Source organism: Scyliorhinus torazame, chromosome 4, assembly GCF_047496885.1.
Source record: "Scyliorhinus torazame isolate Kashiwa2021f chromosome 4, sScyTor2.1, whole genome shotgun sequence".
Lineage (NCBI taxonomy): Eukaryota > Metazoa > Chordata > Chondrichthyes > Carcharhiniformes > Scyliorhinidae > Scyliorhinus > Scyliorhinus torazame.
This window is the reverse complement of record NC_092710.1, coordinates 60,022,924-60,040,977: the sequence shown is the minus strand read 5'-3', so window position 1 is coordinate 60,040,977 and position 18,054 is coordinate 60,022,924. Positions and strand designations below refer to the sequence as shown.

The 18,054-nt window shown below is 47.3% G+C and overlaps 1 pseudogene; it reads right to left on the bottom strand.

Annotated features, from left to right (window-relative positions):
* Nucleotides 1–18,054, bottom strand: part of LOC140410252 (NACHT, LRR and PYD domains-containing protein 3-like) — a 108,400-nt pseudogene that overhangs the window by 22,534 nt on the left and 67,812 nt on the right.

Here is an 18,054-nt window from a genome sequence, read left to right as displayed (position 1 = left end):
AAATGGCATGATTCCTGACACTAATAATTCACCTTGTAAGGCATCTAGTTATTATAAACAGAATCTGTTACTTACTTCAGCCTCTGTATTTTACAGTCCGGATTCCTCAGAGCCGCAGACAGTAGTTTCACTCCTGAATCTCCCAGATTATTAAGAATCAGTCTAAACATACAGAGCAAGAAACATTAAAATGGACTAAAGTTTCTAAGTGAGAAACAAGAGATAGGTTTATTTTCGAGACAGAAATCAATGGGAACCCGATTTGAGTTATGAATTTCAAACGGAGATATAATTCATTGGTATGGAGTCCAGTTTTCTGTTCACTTAGAACCAGTGGGGGTGGGAATGGAGGTATTAATTTGGCCTCACATGGCAGCCATCACCGAGGCTGCTGTTTGTCCTGAGGGAGAATCTGTGGTTTGTGTCAAAGCCTCCCTAACACCAGAGGGAACTGAGATGTCACAGGGAAGCCAGATGTCTGGCACTTGAAGCAGGGCATCCCTCACTTAATCTATGCATTCATATGATCATAAATAATCAAATGATTTCTACCGGGGAGGGTCCTCTAACCTGAGGGTGGCAGCTTAATGTGCAGCAGAGGTTCCAATTTGTTCGGCGGCATTAGTTACTGAAAATGATATTTATTAGGGATAATTCGATCTTTTGTGGATAATGTATGATAGGTAATATTGGATCATGCTCCCATACTACACCTGACCCCATTGTCTTTTCAATTGAATGGAAAAGAAATTAGTGAGCATTGTAAAAAAAACTTCACCATCATTAGTTTGACTCTACTGGTAAATACCACTCTCGCCCCTCTCAGTATTTATTAGATAGAGTTGTCTGTGTGCAGTCTGTAAACGTCTCTCTGTCCATTCTCATTCTGTGGGCGGCATGGTGACATCGTGGTTAGCACTACTGCCTCACAGCACTGAGGACCTGGGTTCGATCCCGACCCCGGGTCACTCTCTGTGTTTTGACAAAGCTGAATGACCCTGTTCTCCTAAATTATAGGGAATTTATTCTCCATTAAACAGGCTCTACATTTATTGCAAGTACGGCTATTGTTTAATTTCTGGGAGATTTTGACTTCCAGCGGATCTTCACATGAAGGTTGGATTACTGCAAAACGCTGTTCTATATCACTGAGTTTAAAAAAATTAAAAACATTTAGAGTTATTTTTTTCCAATTAAGGGGCAAATCCGCGTGGCCAATCCACCTACCTGCACACCCTCGGGTTGTGGGGGTGAAACCCACGCAGGCACGGGGAGAATGGGAAAACTCCACACAATGACCCAGGGCCGGGATCGAACCTGGGTCCTCAGTGGCGTGAGGCAGCTGTGCTAACCACTGTGCCGCCATATCACTGACAGTTTTACCAGAGAACCAGTCAATGATACAGATTCTTGGAAATTCCTCCCAGGTATTCAGCCATCTAGGGTATAAATGGCTAATGCGGGAATTTGAGCCTTAAACCTGCAGCAAGTTTCCTCATTTAATGAACGTAATTTGGGAGCAATTTTAAATAATTAGATCTGAAAAGGTTGTCTTACATAAAGTCTCAAAGATTTTTCACCTTGTCGGGAGAAACCATTTAATTATTTATTATCATATGTATGTCGAACTTATTTTTCCTCTGATCTGTGCAACTTACAGTTAATGGCCGGGATTCTCCCCTACCCGGCGGGCGGGGGTATCCGGCGTAATTGAGTGGCGGGAACCACTCCGGCGTCGGGCCGCCCCAAAGGTGCGGAATTCTCAATGTGAGGGCTTGGCCCGCGCCGGAGTGATTTCCCCCCCGCCAGCTGGCGGGAAAGGCCTTTGGCGCCACGCCAGCCGGCGCCGAAAGGACTTCGCCGGGCGACGCATGCGCGGGAGCGTCAGCGGACGCTCACGGCATCCCCGCTCATGCGCAGTGGAGGGGGTCTCTCCCGCCTCCGCCATAGTGGAGACCATGGCAAAGGCGGAAGAAAAAGAGTGCCCCCGCGGCACAGGCCCGCCCTCCGATCGGTGGGCCCCGATCACGGGCCAGGCCACCGTGGGGGCACCTCCCGGGGCCAGATCGCCCCGTGCCCCCCCCCAGGATCCCGGCCGCCCACGCCGTCTGCCCCCACCGGTAAGGTAGGTGGTTCAATCCACGCCGGCTGGCGAGGGTCGACAGCGGCGGGACTTCGGCCCATCGCGGGCCGGAGAATCGCCGGGGATGGGCCCGCCGACCGGCGCGATTCCCGCCCCCGCCGAATCTCTGGTGGCGGAGAATTCGGGACATGGCGGGGGCGGGATTCACGCCAGCTCCTGGCGATTCTCCGACCCGGTGGGGGGTCGGAGAATCGCGCCCAATATATTTAGTTATGAGCATTTTAATCTCATTTTGATCTGCACAGATTTTTTTTTAAATACTCATTTAAATATGTTCAGAATATCTATATTTTGTTCTTGCTTTCATCTTAATTCCATGGTCAAATTCTTCGAGTCAACAATAAGTAAACCAACAACATTTCAGCAACAAAATCATTCTTATTTTCCATCTTGGAAATTTATACTTGTCTGCTTATTTTGGGACGTTTTTCTGACTCTGCCTCTCTTTGCATGGACTGGAAGGTATTGTTTTCTTCTAGAACAGATTAAATGGTTAAATGGTTCCTCGACAATTACCATACCAGGTACAGGGCCAAACAAGCAGTTACCTCAACTTCTGGCATTTGTGTAGAACGGGTACCAGCCAGTGTAGTCCTTCACACTGAATGAAGCAGGCAAACAGATCGAGTTGTTTTACTGTATCACAGAGCCCAATGACATGAGACAGGACTGCACAGTCAATTGGGGTCAGACGCAATTCACTACATGCAACTGTTTCCACAGATCCCACTGTGCTCTGAGCCAGTGCTTTATTCTGAGACTCAAACAGGTAGTGGAATGTGTTCATGAGATCACTTTTACATGTTTCACTGCCTCTGTTGGTAATCTGTCCTTTAACCTTCTCCTTCACCCAGTCAATCACTCGACAGGTTGTTTGGTGAAGAAATGGACCCAGAAACTCCTCCAGGGGCTGAGCTGACTGTGGGGAGGAGAGACCAGCAACAAAACGGAGAAATATCTCAAATCGTCCATCTCCCTTGCTGTGGGCTTCACTGAGGAGTTTCCCAATATCCCCAGGATCTGGAGTCAGGAATTGTGCGAGTGCAGCTGCAAACTCCTGGATGGTGAGGTGTGGGAATGTGTAAACCACACTCTGGACAGAATCATCTCTCTCCAAAAGTTCCATCAGGAACCCAGACAGGAACTGGGAAGGTTGCAGATTGTACTTGATCAAATCTCCATTTCTAAACACAATCTTCTTCTCGGAGACTCCTGTGAAGGCCATCTCACCAAGCTTCAGTAACACATCGCGGGGGCTTTCAATCTCTCTCTGATGGTTTTTTAGAATGTTGTACATATAGTAGGAATATAGTTGGGTAATGGTCTTGGGAACTTGCTGCTGTTTCCTGTCTCTTTGTGTAAAGAAGGGACCCAGTGACAGACCGAGGATCCAGCAATAGGAAGGGTTGTAGCACATGGTGTGCAGGATCTCATTCTCCTCCACATGTTTGAAAACAGCTGCTGCCACCGTCTGATCTTCAAAAAACCTGTTGAAATATTCCTTCCGTTCATCACCAACAAATCCCAGGATTTCAGCCCAGACACTGATCTCAGCCTTTTCTAATAAATGTAATGCAGTGGGGCGGCTGGTCACTAGCACTGAACATCCTGGGAGCAGCTTGTGCTGTATTAAACTGTACACAATGTCAGACACTTCACACCAGCATTCCGGATCTGTGCACATGGACTGAGGTTCTGTATTTCTCCGAGTGTCAGCAAAATTAATACTGCCCTTGAATTCATCCAAACTATCAAATATAAACAGCAATCCCTCTGGGTTCTTCCAAAGCTTTGCTAAAACATTCCTAAAGTAAGGATACTGATCCAGTATCAGATTCCTCAGGTTTATTCTACAGTTAATAGTGTTCAAATCCCGGAATTTAAAACTGAAAACAAATTGAAAGTGTGGGTATATTTTCCCAGTGGCCCAGTCATAAACAATCTTTTGTACCATTGTTGTTTTTCCAATTCCCGGGACTCCACTCACTGCTGCTGAACTCCCAGATTTGGATTGGTGGAAAAATCTACTCATCTTGTGGAGTGAACTGTGCCTCTGGGAAAAACTGCTCGGGAACAATTGATCGGTTCAGATTTTCTCCAGTTCTCTCCGGAGATGTTTCTCTCTCCACTCTTCATGGTCTCGTCCTCTTGCCAGCAGTTCATGTTCTACAAGTGTCCGATCTCGGACATTGGAAATGATCGTTAGTTCGGCGTATCGATCAACCAGCTGGACAATCTTAACGTTCTCCTTGATCAGGATAGTGTTCACTCTCAGTGTTTCAGTTTGTACCCGGAGTGTCTCCTTGTGTTTCCGCTGAACATCTTCAATTAGAACAGACAAAGTGGTTCTCATTGTTAGTTGTATTGAATTAATAAGAAATTCTCAAGACCATTTCAATATTGAGAAATATGTTGCAAGATTTAATTCATAACTTTAACAAAAGTGTGTGTAAAATGTTAATCTTTATTGGAAACTTCATTTGCAAGTTAACAATAATGCAGACATCCGATCTGTTGGTTGTGGGATTGCCTAGATCTGTCTAAAGCACACAAATAGTCCCGTGTTGTAGTAGCTTCCCGTAACAGCCTCCCTGAACAGGCGCCGGAATGTGGCGACTAGGGGCTTTTCACAGTAACTTCATTGAAGCCTACTCGTGACAATAAGCGATTTTCATTTCATTTTCATTTCAGGTTGCCACCTCATTTTTATGTATTTCTGATTCTGCTCCTGGCAAGTCCTCCTGCACTCTTCCTTGAACCAGGGTTGATCCCCTGGTTTGATGATAATGGTAGAGTCAGGCCACGAGTTTCAAATTGTGGTCGAGTACAATTCTGTTGCCACTGTTGGCCACATAATGCCTCACTTTCCTCAGTTGAGTTGTGAGACCTTTTCAAAATCTATCTCATTTAGAACAATGGTAGTGCCACAAAGCACAATAGAAGGTATCCTCTGTGTGAAGACGTGACTTTGCCTGTACAAGGACTGTGCGGTGACCACGCGTACCTGTATTGTCATGGACAAATGTAGCCACAACAGGTAGACTGGTGAAGATGAGGACAAGTATGTTTTTTCCCCCTCTTGTTAGCTCCCTCACCACCTGACTCAGATACAGTCTAGTGGCTATGCCCTTTATGACGTGGCCAACTCTGTCAGTGGTGGTGCTTGTTTATCCAATCTGTGGACAGCTCCCTCGATTTTGATTCTGAGAGTGTGACCATATCAGGCGCTTGTTTATCCAGTCTGTGGGACAGCTCGAGCAATTTTGGCACAAACTCCCACATGTGAGTAAGGAGGACTTTGCAGGATTGACAGGGCTGGATGTTGTTTCTGGCACCTAGGTTGATGCCAGGTCCATCCAATTCCTTTCCGACTTTTCTGTCGTGGCTTAATGCAACAGAATTTATTGCACATTTTACATGGCAGCCAACAGTCAGAAATATGGTTGGTGGGGGCGGGAGGAAGGCTCGTCAAGGTAAGGATGGCAGATTTCTTTCCCTAAAGGACATTAGTGAATCAGATGGGCTTTTACGACAATCCACCATGGTTTCATGGTCAGCATTACTGAGACTACATTTGTTCAAAATTCTAGATTTATTGACATTCCATCAGCTGTCAGGCAGAATTTGAACATTGATTGGGCCATTGTATTTACAGAATTGCTACAATGCAGGGGTGGCACAGTGGTTAGCACTGCTGTCTCACAGCTCCAGGGACGCAGGTTCAATTCCAGCCTCGGGTGACTGTCTGCGTGGAGTTTGCACTTTCTCCCCGTGTCTGCGTGGGTTTTCTCCGGGTGCTCCGGTTTCTCCCACAGTCCAAAGATGTGCAGGTTAGATGGATTAGCCACACTAAATTGCTCCTTAGTGTCCAAAAAGGTTTGCTGGGGTTACTGGATTCCGGGGATAGGGTGAAGGCATGGCCTTAGGCAGGGTGCTCTTTCAACAGCCAGTGTGGACCCGATGGGTGGAATGGCCTCCTTCTGCACTGTAAATTCTATGATTCAATTCTATGATGCAGAAGGAAGCCATTCGGCCCATTGAGTCTGCAACGACCCCCTGAAAAAGCACCCGACCCAGGCCCACTACACTCCAACCCCACCTAACAGTTGGACACTAAGGGGCAATTTACCATGGCCCATCCACCTAACCTGCACATCTTTGGACAGTGGGAGGAAACCAGAGCACCCGGAGGAAACCCATGCAGACACAGGGAGAATGTGCAAACTCCACATAGACAGTCACCCAAGGTCGGAATCAAACCCAGGTCCCTGGCGCTATGAGGCAGCAGTCCTAACCACTATGCCGTCTTATAAAGTCTATTTACTTGCCATTACACCACTGCTTCCCCAACTGCAAGATTTGTGCAGGGTTTCACAGTGTATCAGGATCCTGAAAGGTCCTGCCAGGTGGGAATGGGCTTTCACATTACATGAGGTTTGACTAAGAGTGTAGAAGGCTTCACAAGTGATAGCTGGATTCAGTGAAATAATGCAACGTTCCAAATGACAGAAACGATGTTTAATCCTGTCCGGAGAGACTTTGAACTTCCAATTCACAGGGTCGGACAATCTCTAAATTGTAACATTCAAATCTGATTCGCACAAGTGAAATAAACATTTTGAAATCTCTGTATCATCTCTTACCTTTCAGGTGACTAGGTAATTTGGATGAACCTTGTGCAGTGCTCATATAAGCAAATGGATCAGATCCTGCTTAAAACAATTACATTTCACAAAATCAGAACATGTTGTATTAGTCAAGCGTTCGAATCTGAAATTGAATTCACTCTGATTTTAGCATACCGAATTCCTCTATTTCTTCCAGTATTTTGTCCAGCTTTGGCAGCCAACAGCGGACTTTCACAAAGGATTCCCACATCACCCTTCGGGCCCGAGAGTCTTTCTCCATCACCAGATTTAGGAGAAGTTTGGAACTCTCCGTCCGGTTTCCCTTCTCCACGAGCTCAGTGACTTTCTGTAAAGAATAATAATGAACATATTGAGGAGCAAAGTGAAACATAAACACTGAGAATGAGAAGGAAAGGATCTGCTCAGTGATGGTTTTCACAGTTGCTTTGAGCACAGAAAATAGTCACTGAGCCGATTCTAAACATTCTAAACATGGGTAAACATTTTGCAAACATCCTGGGTCTTTCATTAACAGCAAATAAATGTGAATGAACTCCATTTGAAATCACAATACAGTTAGGTTGAATAGAATCCCAATAGTGTAGGAGGCCATTTGGCCCACCAAATCTGCACCGTCCCTCTGAAAGAGCACCCTACCTAGACCCACACCCCTGCCCTATAGCCATAACCCCATCTAACGTGCTACACTTTCGACACTAAGGGGCAATTTTTTTTAGTCTGCCCAATTCATCTAACCTGCACATCTTTGGGCTGTGGGAGGAAACCGGAGCACCCGGAGGAAATCCACGCACACACGGGGAGGATGTGCAGACTCCGCACAGACAGTCCCTCAAGGCCATCATTGAACCCAGGTCTCTGGTTCTATGAGGCAGCAGTGCTGACTTCTGTGCTACCAAGCCGCCCAACGTGCGAAGAATGACTCATAATCATATAAGTGTAATTAGTTTCCTCTATCCTTCAGTGTCCAACATGACATCAGATTACTGACAGACAAGCCTGCTGTCACACTTGCCGATTTACTCAGAAATAAAATAGCAGTGAATCAGAACTCAGGTGACAGTGAAGGGACCTTTCTGAAGTGGGCAAGTAGCAAGAAAACGCAGAGAAATAACCACCGACTGATCAAAACAACATTGTTAATTTCGTGGTCGGTAGAATCGAACAAACAAAAAGTCAGAATTCAATCACATTTCCAATGGTTATTTGAAATATCTTCAGCCGGAGTGAACTCTCATTATCCGTGTTCAGCATTTGGGCTCAGGTTGTCAGTACTTCTTTCATGAACTTATGTTCATACAGATTTTACACTGTAGAAAAACCTCCCACAGCACTTCACAGAGGAGCAATCAGATAATGGACCCAATACAAAGCAGGATACATTAGTAGACATTACCAAATCAGAAATGGTATGTTCTAAGGAGGAGAGGAAGGTGGCGTGAATTTCAGAGAATGGATAATAAGACAACAAAACACTTGGTCATAAGTGGTGATGTAAAGAAGATAGGGTGCAAGTAATGAGAATCAAAGTTACAGGCAATTTCAGTGACATACGAGAGTTTAGAGCTGGAGGAAGTTACAGAGATAGGAAGGGTCAAGTCCTTAAAGAATATTTAAAGAAAAAGATGGAAATTTTAAACAGGGAATTGTCAAAGATCCGGAGTCATTATCCTTAAATAAATGCAAGTGTAATACCTGAACAGGACCCAAGGAATGTTGGGGGCAAAGCAATAAAGTTTTAGAGTTCCTCAAGCTTGAAGAAGATGGAGGTCTGGCCAGAAGAATAATGGAATAGTCGGGGTTGGAGCTACAGTGAGTGTTCATCACGGGAAGGACTGATACGGACCTGGAGATGGAAACTGTATTATGAATTGAAGCAATTGATTTTTATAAGTCAGTATGTGTGGTCGAGAGTTCAGTTCAAGTTTGCACAATGAAGTTGTGGACAGTCTGTTTCAACCTCTGGCACTGGTTAGGTGGGGGAATGAAATTAAATGGCATGGCGACAAGAGGCCAGAATTCTCCAGCCGGTGACATTTTCTGTTCCCGCTGGCAGCGCATCCATGCCAGCGGGCTTCGCAGCGTTATGGCGTGGTTATAAAGGGAATTCCGACTTCCGGGTGCGGCGATGACCAGCTAAGTCGCACGTTTCGGCAGCTCCCGGTGGAACGGACTTTTGGGCTCTTGATAGGAGCCCCAACGGCAATTTTAACGGCAAAAAACACTGTGCAGTAATCCAGAAGGGAATCCCCCCTGGACACGGATGGAAAAAAGAGAGGAAAGTGGCCGGATTGCGGTGGATCCTCTAGAGCAGCGGCCAGGAAGGCAGGCACAAAGCAAGATGGCGTCGGAAGGAGGCAGTTTAATATGGGGCCCTGACCAACAAGAGTTCCTGCGGCGTTGCGTGGAAGAACTCAAAAAGGAGATGAAGAAGGAGCTATTGGCCCCGATAGTACAAGCGATTGAGGGGCTAAAGGAGGAGCAAAAGACCCAGGAACAGGAGCTTCGGGTCGTGAAGGCAAAGGCTGCTGAAAATGAGGACGACATACAGGGCCTGGTGGTGAAAACGGAGATGCACGAGGCACAACACAAAAGGTGTGTGGAAAGGCTGGAGGTGCTGGAGAATAATGCGAGGAGGAAGAATTTAAGGATTCTTGGTCTTCCCGAAGGTGTAGAAGGGGCGGACGTCGGGGCATATGTGAGCACGATGCTGCACTCGTTAATGGGATCGGAGGCCCCGACGGGTCCGCTGGAGGTGGAGGGAGCCTATCGAGTTATGGCGCGAAGACCGAGGTCTGGAGAAATTCCTCGAGCCATAGTGGTGAGATTTCTCCGATATAAGGACAGAGAGATGGTCCTCAGATGGGCAAAGAAAACTCGGAGCAGTAGGTGGGAGAACGCGGTGATCCGCGTATATCAAGATTGGAGTGCGGAGGTGGCGAGAAGGAGGGCAAGCTTTAATCGGGCCAAGGCGGTGCTGCACAAACGTAGATTAAATTTGGAATGCTGCAACCGGCTAGACTGTGGGTCACACATCAAGGGAAACACCACTACTTCGAAACGGCAGGTGAGGCGTGGACATTTATTGTCGAGGAGAAACTGGAGTGAGCGGGCCAGAAAAAGAACGTTTGGGACAAAGTGGGGGGGTGAATATGTGGGATGAAGGGGGGGAAAAGAGGGAAGAGATGACTTCCCAAGTTGTTAATCCTGCGACCCTGTAACTTTTCTCTCTTCCCCATGTCGTGGGGGAGGGAGGATGAGGAGCTGAGGGCGCCGGCCATTGGGGGCGGGGCTAAAAGGGAAGCGCGGGCTTTGTTCCCGCGCTATGGTAATTGCGGCGGGAACAGGGAAGAAGGAAGGAGGGGGCCTCGCACAGTGTGAGCCGAGGTCACGGGGGGAAGCCGAGGTCGGCCAGAGTTTGCTGGCTTCTGGGAGCAACATGGGGGGGTGCAATTACGCTAGTTTGGGATCTAGCGGGGGGGGGGTTAACTGGGTTGCTGCTGCTGGGGAGAAGGGGGAGCTGGTATGGGGGGGGGCTGGGCGGGGCGGGGGGGCACCGCTTGGGGGAGATACGGCTACGTGGGAACCGGGTGAGGAGCTGGATTGAAAAAGGAGATGGCTAGTCGTCAAGGGGGGGGCGTAAAGAGCCCCCCAACCCAGTTGATCACGTGGAATGTGAGAGGGCTGAACGGGCCGATTAAGAGCGCACGGGTACTCGCACACCTAAAGAAACTTAAGGCAGAAGTGGTTATGCTTCAGGAGACGCATCTGAAGCTGATAGACCAGGTCAGACTACACAAAGGATGGGTGGGGCAGGTGTTTCATTCGGGGCTAGACGCAAAAAACAGGGGGGTGGCCATACTAGTGGGGAAGCGGGTAATGTTTGAGGCAAAGACTATAGTGGCGGATAGTGGGGGCAGATACGTGATGGTGAGTGGCAAATTGCAAGGGGAGGCGGTGGTATTAGTGAACGTGTATGCCCCGAACTGGGATGATGCCAACTTTATGAGGCGTATGTTAGGACGAATCCCGGACCTAGAAGTGGGGAAGTTGGTAATGGGTGGAGATTTTAATACAGTGCTGGACCCAGGGCTGGACAGATCGAGGTCCAGGACCGGAAGGAGGCCGGCTGCAGCTAGGGTGCTTAAGGACTTTATGGAGCAGATGGGAGGAGTAGACCCCTGGAGACTTAGTAGACCTAGGAGTAAGGAGTTTTCGTTTTTCTCCTGTGTCCACAAAGTTTATTCACAAATAGATTTTTTTGTTTTGGGAAGGGCACTGATCCCAAAGGTGACGGGGTGTGTTTAAGGGTGAGGGGGTGTATTGAAAGGTACTTGGAACGCAATGATAATGGGGAGGTACAGGTGGGAGTGGTCTGGGAGGCGTTGAAGGCAGTGGTTAGAGGGGAGCTGATATCTATTAGGGCACATAAAGGAAAGCAGGAGGGTAGGGAAAGGGAGCGGTTGTTGAAAGAACTTCTGAGGGTGGACAGACAATATGCGGAGGCACCGGAGGAGGGACTGTACAGGGAAAGGCAAAGGCTACATGTAGAATTTGACTTGTTGACTACGGGTAATGCAGAGGCACAATGGAGGAAGGCACAGGGTGTACAGTACGAATACGGGGAGAAGGCGAGCAGGTTGCTGGCCCACCAACTGAGGAAAAGGGGAGCAGCGAGGGAGATAGGGGGGGTGAGAGATGAGGAGGGAGAGATGGAGCGGGGAGCGGAGAGAGTGAATGGAGTGTTCAAGGCATTTTACGAAAGATTATATGAAGCTCAGCCCCCGGATGGGAAGGAGAGAATGATGTGCTTTCTGGATCAGCTGGAATTTCCTAAGGTGGAGGAGCAGGAGAGGGTGGGACTGGGAGCACAGATTGAGACGGAGGAAGTAGTGAAAGGGATTGGGAGCATGCAGGCGGGGAAGGCCCCGGGACCAGACGGATTCCCAGTTGAATTCTATAGGAAATATATGGACTTGCTGGCCCCGCTACTGATGAGAACCTTTAATGAGGCGAGGGAAAGGGGGCAGCTGCCCCCGACTATGTCAGAGGCAACGATATCGCTCCTCCTAAAGAAGGAAAAAGACCCGCTGCAATGCCGGTCCTACAGGCCCATTTCCCTCCTGAATGTGGACGCTAAGATTCTGGCCAAGGTAATGGCAATGAGGATAGAGGATTGTGTCCCGGGGGTGGTTCATGAGGACCAAACTGGGTTTGTGAAGAGGAGACAGCTGAATACAAATATACGGAGGCTGCTAGGGGTAATGATGATGCCCCCACCAGAGGGGGAAGCGGAGATAGTGGTGGCGATGGATGCCGAGAAAGCATTTGATAGAGTGGAGTGGGATTATTTGTGGGAGGTGCTGAGGAGATTTGGTTTTGGGGATGGGTATATCAGGTGGGTACAGTTGCTGTATAGGGCCCCGATGGCGAGCGTCGTCACGAATGGACGGGGGTCTGACTATTTTCGGCTCCATAGAGGGACGAGGCAGGGATGTCCTCTGTCCCCGTTATTGTTTGCACTGGCGATTGAACCCCTGGCCATAGCATTGAGGGGTTCCAGGAAGTGGAGGGGAGTACTCAGGGGGGGAGAAGAACACCGGGTATCTCTGTATGCGGATGATTTGCTGTTATATGTGGCGGACCCGGCGGAGGGGATGCCAGAGATTTAATGCGGATACTTGGGGAGTTTGGGGATTTTTCAGGGTATAAACTGAACATGGGGAAAAGTGAGTTGTTTGTGGTGCATCCAGGGGAGCAGAGCAGAGAGATAGAGGATTTACCGTTGAGGAAGGTAACAAGGAACTTCCGGTACTTGGGGATCCAGATAGCCAAGAATTGGGGTACATTACACAGGCTTAATTTAACGCGGTTGGTGGAACAGATGGAGGAGGACTTTAAGAGATGGGACATGGTGTCCCTGTCATTGGCAGGTAGGGTGCAGGCAGTTAAAATGGTGGTCCTCCCGAGATTCCTTTTTGTGTTTCAGTGCCTCCCGGTGGTGATCACGAAGGCTTTTTTCAAAAGAATCGAGAAGAGTATTATGGGTTTTGTGTGGGCTGGGAAGACCCCGAGAGTGAGGAGGGGATTCTTGCAGCGTAGTAGGGACAGGGGGGGCTGGCACTACCGAGCCTAAGTGAGTACTACTGGGCCGCCAATGTTTCAATGGTGTGTAAGTGGATGGGAGAAGGGGAGGGAGCGGCGTGGAAGAGATTGGAGAGGGCGTCCTGCAGGGGGACTAGCCTACAAGCCATGGTGACGGCGCCGTTGCCGTTCTCACTAAAGAAATACACCACAAGCCCGGTGGTGGTGGCTACATTGAAAATTTGGGGGCAGTGAAGACGGCATAGGGGAAGGACGGGAGCTTCGGTGCGGTCCCCGATAAGAAACAATCATAGGTTCGTTCCGGGGAGAATGGATGGGGGATTTGGAGCATGGCAAAGAGCTGGGGTAGTACAACTGAGAGATCTGTTTGTAGATGGGACGTTTGCGAGTCTGGGAGCGCTGACGGAAAAATATGGGTTGCCCCAAGGGAATGCATTTCGGTACATGCAATTGAGGGCTTTTGCGAGGCAACAGGTGAGGGAATTCCCGCAGCTCCCGACGCAGGAGGTGCAGGATAGAGTGATCTCAGAGACATGGGTGGGGGATGGTAAGATGTCGGACATATACAGGGAAATGAGGGACGAGGGGGAGATCATGGTAGATGAGCTGAAAGGGAAATGGGAAGAAGAACTGGGGGAGGAGATTGAGGAGGGGCTGTGGGCTGATGCCCTACGTAGGGTAAACTCATCGTCCTCGTGTACCAGGCTAAGCCTGATACAATTTAAGGTGTTACACAGGGCGCATATGACTGGAGCACAGCTTAGTAAATTTTTGGGGGTAGAGGAGAGGTGTGCGAGATGCTCGAGAGGCCCAGCGAATCACACCCACATGTTCTGGTCATGCCCGGCACTACAGGGGTTCTGGGTGGGGGTGGCAAAGGTGCTTTCGAAGGTGGTGGGGGTCCGGGTCGAACCAAGCTGGGGGTTGGCTATATTTGGGGTTGCAGAAGAGCCGTGAGTGCAGGAGGCGAGAGAGGCTGACGTGTTGGCCTTTGCGTCCCTAGTAGCCCGGCGCAGGATATTGTTAATGTGGAAGGAAGCCAAACCCCCGGGTATGGAGACCTGGATAAACGACATGGCAGGGTTTATAAAGTTAGAACGGATTAAGTTTGTGTTAAGGGGTTCGGCTCAGGGGTTCACCAGGCGGTGGCAACCGTTCGTCGATTACCTCACAGAAAGATAGAGGGAATGGAAAAGAAGTAGACAACAGCAGCGACCCGGGGGGGGGGGGGAGGAATCAGACGGACTCTCAGAGATGTTATTGTATATGTATAATATGTATAGGTATTTGTTATAGGTAATTTTATATTGGATTGTTGGATTGTATTTTTGGAGAGTATTTATTTTGGACAAGGCAGTTGCCATTCAGTTTTGTTTTTGTTTATATATTATTTATTTGTTTAAAACTGGCCACTGTTATTTATATTGCTTTATTGTTGTGTAAAAGAAACATAAACTGTTATGTTTGGCCAAAAATCTTGAATAAAATATATTTAAAAAAATAAAATAAAGGGAATTCCCATTGACAAGTGATGGGAAGAGAGAATCCCACCGCCAGCGAGCGGCATGAGCCGAGAAACACGCGGCTGGGGGAACCAGAGTATCCAGCTCAGAGGCTTAGTTGGAGTAGAAGATGACGGCTTCCATCTTCCTGATGTTTAGCCGGAGACAAATGCAAACAAAATGAACAGAATCAAAAGAAAGTGTATCTAAACAATGAAATAACAGAACAGAAATGTATCAACATGGATATTTTTCCCTCTGTCATTCTGCCCAGAGCCAAAATCGAATAATTTAAAAGAAAACTAGAGTCTATGTGCTCAAGATCCTGATGCCCCTTGGGGAGTGACATGCACACCAGGATCACAAGGTCAGAGGTTTTACCCAGTAATGTATCAATCTGGACATCCCATTATCGAAAAACAAAGCAATTAGATAGCTGTCCTGCCAATTCATCTGGGTGTTATTGGGGATGAATGAATTGAAATGAAATGAAAATCGCTTATTGTCACAAGTAGGCTTCAAATGAAGTTACTGTGAAAAGCCCCTAGTCGCCACATTCCGGCGCCTGTTCGGGGAGGCTGGTACGGGAATTGAACCATGCTGCTGGCCTGCCTTGGTCTGCTTTAAAAGCCAGCTCTTTAGCCCTGTGCTAAACCAGCCCCTTGCTAAACCAGTCCCTAATTGCTGTTATGATGGGGATTTAATAATTTAGAGCTCATCCCATGAGAGTTGAGAAGACAATATGACAATTTAATTGTAGTTTTATTTTAGTGTATACCAAAATAAATGCTGACAGATTGTTTCCACTGTTTAGTCATAGGCCATAGATTTACAGTTTTATGAGTTAGACCAGGTAAATCGATTTGTTTACAAATGAGATGGTTAAAATAAATTTGCTCCCATGAACCATTGCATCCCGGTAGTAAACAGGAGGTTGTAATGACACATGGAGGGGAAAATAAACTTTTGTACAGAAGAATGATCACGTTTTTCTGTCCCCATTGTTTATTTTCCCACTTTGTGACTCATGCATTTTCACCATTGAGCTCTATATTAAGGAATTATGGGATATTATCAGTGACAGGAACCCAGTGACATGGCTGACGGGCATTATATTTTATTAATTCAATTCCTAATTCAGGGTTATTTCCTTCTCCACCAGCATTTTCCTGGCATTGGGTGGTGTGGTGGTGCCTTGTGGAGAGATTGCCAGGTAAACATAGGTTGTTCAGGGATGGACGATATTCCTTTAGAGCTTCTCCATTCATGGTGGAACCAAGGCAGAAATAGCTTCCCCCATTGTCGCAATTCATCAGGTATCACACTGTACAGTGAAGCCACCAGATGGATTCACTGGGAAAGCCTCCTCTTTGGTTCATGGAGGAATCTGTCTCCCCCAATGACTGCCCCCATCAGTGCCGTCTGCCCTCGACGAAACATGCCCCCCACCCCAGTCTGTCCGACTGACCCTGGTGTCACCAACCCCTCTTACCTGACCGTGACAGCACAGCCCTCAATATGCCCACTTTCTCCAGATGCAGTCCCAGCTGCAGCCACCGGGTTGCTGTCTGTCTGAAACGGCTGCCAGCTTTATGGTACAGGTCACCATTAGGACATCCACATCGGCAAAATGCAACCTGGGGTCCCACTGCCTGCCGAAGCATGGCCACATCCGGCTCCTCTTACCGCTGATGGGATCCTACCACCTCCAAAAGGTTCCAGCTTCTGTATCTATGACTCCAAAAGCTCTGAACTTTTGATATTTTCCTGACCCTTGGTATGGGTCTGTTTTAGACATACCGATTGCTCTGATTAATGAACAATACTAGTTTCATTGCATCATGCGGCTGACAAAATGTTAGATGGTGAAGTTGAGAGACTGAGGTCTCTTATTCCATTGACCAATTTCTTTGTTACCAATCTAGTCATAATTTTACAGCACAGCAAGAGGTCCTGCAGCCCATTACGTCTGTGCCAGCCACCAAGAACCTATCTATTCTAATCCTATTTTCCAGCACGGTCCACAGCCTTGTATTCTGTCAGTCCCACACTTAGAATATAAGAAATTAATTTTACATCCCTTCCACTTACATGATATTCCTGTCCACTAAAATGGCCTTCATCTGTTAACATGAGTGCGAGTCCCTCCACCCCTTCCTCAATCGCCTGTTCTAGACTGTCCCGGTAGAACTTCGTCAACTGGAACAATTGATAATCGTTACACAAGAACTCAGTCATTTTGGAGTTTGGATCTGTGAACACAAGTGTAGAGTTTACATTTTTAGACTTTTTATCCAGAAAACTACATTTCCTCATGTCACAAAAACTGAAGTCCGTGACCCAGGTTATTAAACACCATCTGATAAGACATATATATTTAAGTGCTTACAGTCTATTGATTTGTAGCCAATTCTGAAATAAAAATTCAAATTGTCAAGGCTAGTCTATGTTACTTTATTGGTGTCATTTATCTCAACCATCTGCTGAATCTACAAATGTTCACTAATTCACTGTTTAAAAAAGGAAATAGGCAGAAAGCGGGTAATTATAGGCCAGTTAGCTTAACTTCGGTAGTAGGGAAGATGCAGGAATCTATCATCAAGGAAGAAATAGCGAGGCATCTGGATGGAAATTATCCCATTGGGCAGACGCAGCATGGGTTCATAAAGGGCAGGTCGTGCCTAACTAATTTAGTGGAATTTTTTGAGGACATTACCAGTGCGGTAGCTAACGGGGAGCCAATGGATGTGGTATATCTGGATTTCCAGAAAGCCTTTGACAAGGTGCCACACAAAAGGTTGCAGCATAAGATAAAGATGCATGGTATTAAGGGTAAAGTAATAGCATGGATCGAGGATTGTTAATTAATAGAAAGCAAAGAGTGGGGATTAATGGGTGTTTCTCTGGTTGGCAATCTGTAGCTAGTGATGTCCCTCAGGGATCAGTGTTGGGCCCACAGTTGTTCACAATTTATATAGATGATTTGGAGTTGGGGACCAAGTGCAATGTGTCCAAGTTTGCAGATGACACTAAGATGAGTGGTAAAGCAAAAAGTGCAGAGGATACCGGAAGTCTGCAGAGGGATTTGTATAGGTTAAGTGAATGGGCTAGGGTCTGGCAGATGGAATACAATGTTGACAAATGTGAGGTTATCCATTTTGGTAGGAATAACAGCAAAAGGGATTATTATTTAAATGATGAAATATTAAAACATGCTGCTGTGCAGAGAGACCTGGGTGTGCCAGTGCATGAGTTGCAAAAAGTTGGTTTACAGGTGCAACAAGTGATTAAGAAGGCAAATTGAATTTTGTCCTTCATTGCTAGAGGGATGGAGTTTAAGACTAGGGAGGTTATGCTGCAATTGTATACGGTGTTCGTGAGGCCACACCTGGAGTATTGTGTTCGGTTTTGGTCTCCTTACCTGAGAAAGGACGTACTGGCACTGGAGGGTGTGCAGAGAAGATTCACTAGGTTAATCCCAGAGCTGAAGGGGTTGGATTACGGGGAGAGGTTGAGTAGACTGGGACTGTACTCGTTGGAATTTAGAAGGATGAGGGGGGATCTTATAGAAATATATAAAATTATGAAGGGAATAGACAGGATAGATGTGGGCAGGTTGTTTCCACTGGTGGGTGAAAGCAGAACTAGGGGGCATAGC